Below are 7,500 nucleotides of genomic sequence, written 5' to 3'. Positions count from 1 at the left end.
GGACTAATAAAATCAATTGCTGGTAATTTAAGATTAGGAAAAAATAAAGTCATTCTGTTGTAATATGATGAAAAAATCCAATCTAGAAATTTAGGTTCAGGACAAATTGCGCCAAAAGGTGACGTCGGAGGTTGCAAGGATAGCTCGTCCTCTTTGATCCAACGTCCCCGACCAAAGTAAGTCCCCTCTAATTGTTATCTCTCCTCTCTACCTTGTGTACCAGGTTGGTTGTAGTAGAAGTTGTGTGCAAGACGTTTAGTTTTTATATCACGGTTTAGTGTAGTGATCCTTGTGATTGGGGATCTGAATCCTGAGTTAAATAAGAATAGGGATATTTGGTGTGTGATTCGTTGTGTATTGAATTCGAATTGGCACTATTTTCAGTTTGTTAATGAGTCCGGTGTGGACTTTGTGCTTGAAGAGCACATGCTATATTACCTAGGGTCAGTCTTGTTTTTTCAGTAAGTCTTGTGAATGCTTAAGAATGTTTGTCTTTATCAGAGTTTATTTTTGTAATAAATTGTAAATTTTATCGCCGTATTTTAGTTAACTCCTGGAGGGTTTTGGGAATCTTGCCTCTTCAAGGCCTTGCGATCCGCCCAGTACATCGGGCAGATTTAATTAACTGGTGAAAATCACGACATTTGGTCCTTCGAACCGGATCGCAAGCGCTTCCAGAGCCGGACAGGACTAATTCAAAATATGAGCTTTTGAGAGAGAGAGAGAGAGAGAGAGACCACAATTAAGGTCCTCTACGTCCCGATGTGCGATCGCCCACGTGGGTTAGTTCTTGAGTCCCTTAACGTTAAATTATCCCTTTTTCCTTGCCTTGGTCCAACCCCCCCAAACGTAAAGTAAAGTAATTAAGATGGCTGTGTCCACGATCGTTCATATCGAGGCGTCGATGGGCCTACTGGAGGATTTACTTAGCGAAACGCAAAGGGCGCTGATAGAGACTTACCTCCGAGTCCGTTTACCAGAATTTGGTAACGGAGTTGCAGGCAGGAGGTCCGACAGCTTAAAGAGCTATACAAGAGCCAGCGCGTTAAGCTAGAAACTAGTTTCGAAGCTCCGAATTAGGCATATGTTAGGTGAAGCGACACGCGCTTCCACTCTATTGTACAATAGAATAGATAAAGTGAAAGGCCCTTCAACGGGGAATGTTGCCCTCCCCAGGTTGAAGCCGCTACCTCTCCCCACGTTTGAAGGGGAAGTGCAAGAGTACGCATCGTACCGTGAACTATTCACGATCCACGTGGATCGAAGAGCTGATTTAGACGAAGTGTCTAAATTCACGTATTTATTGGGGACGTTGGGCAAAGAGCCGCTCCGGATTATCAAATCTCTGAGTGTAACCGCCGCGAACTATAGTGTAGCATTAGATTTATTAGATAAGCAGTATGGCAACGTGCACCAAACGCTCGTGATTCTGCACCGCAAGTTAGCAAACATCTTTGTGCCGTCACTAAACCCAGTAGAATTAAAAAGGTTCCGTTTTGAGTTGACCATCATTATTGAGCAAATCAAAAGACTTAGTACCAATGACTTAGGCCAGGGCATGGTCATGAGCCTCATTAATCAAAAATTGTCAGAGGGAAAACTATACCGCAAGGTGGTAGAGCATTTGAGGAAATGCGACTATACGTTGGACGAGTTTTTTGAGGCAATAGATTTCATAGTAAGAATGTTAGAAGACGATGCATTGCAGAGAGGCGACAGTCTTGAGAGTGACAAAAGACCAGACAGTAGTGTAAGACCGAAAACCCATCCCATCCACCATAATTCCTGCCCATTTTGTAGCGAACGGCATCCGCCTCACGGATGTCGCCAAGTGACAGACGTAGCTGCTAGACGTCGCATTTTTACTAAAAAGGGGTCTTTGTTTCAATTGCACGAAATCAGGCCATCGTAGCGATACATGTCCCGTATCAATTCCTGTAGAAACTGTAATGCTAAGCACCACACTGCGATTTGCGACGCGGGTAGACCGCAATCAATCCCTAGTCATAGTAATAGTCAATCAACAACGTCCCGCCCCGTAGTAAATGCGACGCCTGCACAGAACCAAAATGCCCCCCGTCCGTCTAAGGTTAAAGTAGAATCTAAGCCGTGCACGAGCGCAAAAGATCGCGCAGAGGTCTGATGTGGACCTCCCATGCACTATCTTGCCAACAGCCATGGCAGGTATTCAACAAAGGCAAGGTAGTAAGCGAGTCCGCCTATTTCTCGACTCAGGAAGCCAGAGGAGCTTCATCTCTGCAAAAATTGCCCGTCAATTAGGCCTACCGGTGGTAGGAAGAGTATCCTTGAATATAGCTCCGTTTGGTTCCGAGGAAATAAGCGGCCAATACGATGTAGTAAGTTGCAGGGTTGAAATGGGGAAAAGAATCGTGCGTATGAAAATTGGTGGCACACGAACACGTGGACGTCCCGATACATAACGTGGGTTATTTTAAAAGTCAGACAGCATCTGTTGACCAAGGGAGTCAACGTTAGCCGATCCAGCAAACCAATCAGATACCATGAAGAACGTTCACATATTAGTTGGGGCTGATTATTTTAGCTATTTTGTCATAGGTGTAGAAAAAGTAGATGGGATAAATCTTTTCTTAACGCATAATGGTATGTCCCCGTACGGGAAGGTGCCACAGTGGCTGTTCCAAGGGGAAAAGGTCGAACAAGTAAGAACGTTGAGAGTGTGCAGAATCACGGACGAGCCATATCTGTATGATGTAGATGAGTGGTGGCGATTAGACCGTGTTGGTATCGCCCATCTGAGCAATACACTGTTCGCGGGAGGCCGAGGCCCCGTGCGAAAGGTATCGCAAAGCGTTGTAAGAAAACCTGAGGGATATCAGGTTAGCCTACCATTCGGATCGGATGCTAGGCCAGAAACAAATTATCGTAACGCTATGGCGCAGTTGGAGTCGTTGCAGACAAAATTCAGAAAGGATAGGGAATATCTTGAACAATATCAGGGAGTGATAGATAAGTATCTCGAAGCAGGTTTTATATCAGAAGTGAAAAATCCCGTAGTGGAAGGTTATTACATGCCACACTTTGGTGTTAAGAAAGACAGCCGTACCACCCCCCTTAGAATCGTGTTCAATGCCTCTGCCAAGTCACAAGGTTGCAAGTCCTTGAATGAATGTCTTTTACCTGGGCCCAATTTGGTAGAAGTAGCATATAGTTTAATTATAAGGTTAGGTTGAATCGATATGCCATGTTAGCCGACATAAGTAAAGCATTCCATCGTGTTTTGTTAGATCCTCGTGATGCCAAATACACACGATTTCTGTGGCGCAAGGCAGCTGGTCGAGCGCTTACCTTCGCCTTTAGAGTCGTGGTGTTCGGCATCACAGCTAGTCCATTTTTGCTACAGCAAATATTAAACTGTCATTTTAAAGAGGAAGGGCGCCCAGATTAGTAAAATCTTTTTATGTCGATAATTATCTGGCCACGTTTGAAGATATAGAACATATGAGGCAAGAGCATGAGTCTGTTCATAACATCTAAAAAGGGCGGGTATGCCCTTAGAAGGGTGGGCCAGTAATCACTTGGCCTTCGATAGCGAGAAACAGTGGAGTGAGCCTGTGAGTGTGAACGTGCTCGGGCTGCGATGGGCCCGGGACGTGGACAGATTGTGTGTGAAAGAAAGCAAAGGGATCGGTGAGTTGGGGGAGGGATGGGTGCCCACGAAGCGTAGGGTACTTTCCCTATTAGTCTCCATATATGATCCGATAGGTTTGATAAGCCCATTATTTGTAAGGGGAAAGCTTTTCCTTCAACAACTATGGGAGGATAATGTAGGTTGGGATGATGTTTTAGGAAAAGAGAGGGCTAAAGAGGCAAGTGAATTGTTGAATGATTTGAAAGCGGTGAGCGACATCACCTTTCAAAGATCAATAGGAAAAAGAGGCTTACAACTTCATGTGTTCACCGATGCCAGCAGTAAGGCATATGGAGCAGTAGCATATACTAGGGACGAATGCAATCGGGTAAGTCTGGTAACGAGTAAAACCCGGATCACTCCGAAAGGGATGAGCAAGCTGACGATCCCTAAGCTAGAGTTGCTGGCCTTATTGTTAGGCAGCAGACTAGCAAGAACGCTCAAGGATCTGATCGAGCCACGGGAAATAGTAATGTGGACCGACAGTAAGGTAACGTTGGCGTGGGTAGCATCGCCCGATGCTAGGTCTAATAAAAATGTGTTTGTTTCTAACAGAGTGGCGGAAATTAATTTTATTCAGCAGGTTTGTAGTTTCAGTCTGAACCATGTCCCTAGTCAGCAGAACCCTGCCGATATCCTATCCCGAGGCGCAACGGCTCAACAATTGCAAGCTAACCCCCTGTGGAGGAACGGTCCAGAATTTCTCAGGACCACGGGAAGGCCTGTTCCTTGCGAGGAGGAAGATTTACTACATCAAACTCACGTAGTAGCGGCGGTGCAGGAGTTGAGGGAGGAGATGTGTCCTACCCCCCCAGGCGAGATTTGGGACGTCCTGAAGAGGGAAGTAGGGTTCCAATTCTTGTTACGAGTAGCCAGACTAGTTTTAAAGTTTGCTAAGATAGAACGGCATCCGTTCAGTATTGTTGTAAAATTAGAGCAAAAACATTATTTGCCTACTGTTTATGCCTACTTAGAGGGCGGAGTCAGACCCCCTCGTGAAGTTGCTAAGTTTGCTAGACAATTGAATTTAGTTTTGGTAGATAATCTCATCTGCACCAGGGGACGAGTGTCCCATGTAGGAGAAACTGATCATTTAATTCTCTTGCCAGCCAAAGGGCATTTGGTTAGGATGTATCTAAATTATTTACATCAGTTACATTTGCATTGTGGGGTGAATACTCTAATAGGTATCTTTCGACAGAAATGTTGGGTGGCGGGTCTACGTTCCATTGCGAAGCGAACCGTGCGGCAATGCCCTGAATGCAAGCTGGCCTTCCAGCCTCTAACGAGACAGCCACCACCACCCCCCCCTGCCAAAGGAAAGGATCACCCTCACAAAACCGTTCACGGCGGTCGGAGTGGACCACACAGCAGCAATACACACGGAAACACGGCCAGGGTATATACTTATCGTAACTTGCATGGCCAGCAGAGCCGTGTACCTTGACTTCTGTCCCTCTTTGGAAGCAGAAGAATTCGTGTTGGCACTTAGACGGTTTAGCGCCACCCACGGTGCCCCACAGCTCATCATGTCCGATAACCATCAAACCTTCAAGGCTGCCAGCCACCTCCTGCAGGGACTTTATGAAGAGGATGAAGTCCAGCAGTTCCTGAGGAAAACTGGCATAAAGTGGCGGTTTCAGACGCCCCGTGCACCTTGGAAGGGTGGGTTCTTCGAGCGTTTGATAGGAGTAACGAAACGGACCCTCCAGATAGCCCTCGGAAAGAAGTACCTGCCGGACGCCCACGTGCTAACCCTCGTGAAAGAAGCAGAAGCAGTGGTGAATAATCGACCGCTCATGTACAGCGGTGATGAGCGCGAGGATGAAGTCCTTACCCCCTCCCATTTGATAAGAGGACACCAAGTCCACCTCATGGCCCCGATCTTACCGGACGACCATCTCAACGCAACCTTCACCTCGGAAGCTACGTGATCGTTACGTAAGATTGACAGATTCGCTCAAAGCCTTTAGGGAACGCTGGAGAAAGGAATACTTGAGTGCCTTGAGGGCCCGGCACGACAGTCGGCCCGGGGAACCCTCCAAGCTGCACCCCGGAGACATCGTGCTAGTTAGGCAGGACAATAAGAAGAGAGCGACTTGGCCTCTGGGACGTGTCGTGGAGACGTATCCTGACGACAACGGAGTCGTACGCTCGGCGAAAGTGTTGTTTGAGGGTGTCGAATCGCTGCGAGCTGTCAGCCACCTGGTTCCCCTAGAAATAGCCCCCTCTGAGGATGACCATGAAGGAGACGACGGCGATGACGGAGAAGAGGGTGCGTACAGTTCGACAGCCGGAATGCCAGGGATAGCGGAGACGTCTGGGAACGACCAGGGTATGGCAACAGCTACGACAACTCAACAACCAGCCACAGGAACGGACGACAACGACGAGGAAGGTGAGAACTATGCAGTTAGTGAAAGAAGCGAAAATGAAACAGAGCAGACGAACGCACAAGGACGTTCTGCACGCCCATTGAGAAGGGCTGCCGCGAAACAGCGAGAACTAATGGACTGTCTGCTGAAAGGTGACGATATATAAAAAGTAGCTGTAAACTGTAAGTGAAAAGGGGGCGTGTTCTATCTGGAAGGTAGGGAGGGTGGAGTTTGTGAGGTGTGCGTGAATCTGCGGAGGTTGGAAGTGCTTAGGGGTGGAGAACGGGGACGGGATGGTCTCTCGTGCGTACAGACCGAGCGTTGCACAGAACCAACCCCTCCCTCTTGTACTCCATTAAGTAACAGCCTGCATGTAGCAGCGCTATAGAAGTCTCGATTATTGTGAGTTGAGACAGACTGAATTTGAATTGTCATGTATGTATTTCTGCCATTTCTTGAATTGTCTTAGGCCCATTGCCTAATTGTCTTTGCACTTGAATTGTTATGTTTGCATTTCTGCTATTTCTTGAATTGTCTTAGGCCCAATTGCCTAATTGCCTTAGAGCTTGAATTGTATGCATTGCCATTGCCATTTTCTGTTTGTTTTAGGCCCATTGCCTAATTGCTTGCCAATTGAATTCTGTAAAATGTGTACATTATCACTTATTTCTGCTGTTCCTTATGTGTATTACACGAGTGCTTTAGAATTGCTAGGCCCATTGCCTATTTTGATCTGTTATATGACTGTATATTATTGATTGTGTTTATTACCCCGGGGTAACATTGCTGTTGTATATTGTGCGTACTCTGTTCGAGTCGTTGCGGAGCGCTACGCAGCGAGCCTAACAGAGTCTCGGAGTAAGCCACTCCCCTCACCCCGAGTCTAGCTCCATCCAATTGACCGACGTTTCATCGCTCCTTATTTTGGGGCGTGGAGGATGTCGGGAATTTCGACCCGATCAATCGAAATTCCCGCCATTTGACTCCACCTACTACTACGTCAAATTGGAGGGAGAGGAGAAACTCGCGGGCGAATGAATGTAGTTCCAGACGTGAACGTTTTAGAGCCAAAAGGGGAAACCACCTGGTAGGAAGGCGCTGAGACTAATAAAATCAATTGCTGGTAATTTAAGATTAGGAAAAATAAAGTCATTCTGTTGTAACATGATGAAAAAATCCAATCTAGAAATTTAGGTTCAGGACAAATTGCGCCAAAAAGGTGACGTCGGAGGTTGCAAGGATAGCTCGTCCTCTTTGATCCAACGTCCCCGACCAAAGTAAGTCCCCTCTAATTGTTATCTCTCCTCTCTACCTTGTGTACCAGGTTGGTTGTAGTAGAAGTTTGTGTGCAAGACGTTTAGTTTTTATATCGCGGTTTAGTGTAGTGATCCTTGTGATTGGGGATCTGAATCCTGAGTTAAATAAGAATAGGGATATTTGGTGTGTGATTCGTTG

Source organism: Palaemon carinicauda, chromosome 13, assembly GCF_036898095.1.
Source record: "Palaemon carinicauda isolate YSFRI2023 chromosome 13, ASM3689809v2, whole genome shotgun sequence".
Taxonomy (NCBI): Eukaryota; Metazoa; Arthropoda; class Malacostraca; order Decapoda; family Palaemonidae; genus Palaemon; species Palaemon carinicauda.
Note: the sequence above shows the minus strand (reverse complement) of the source record.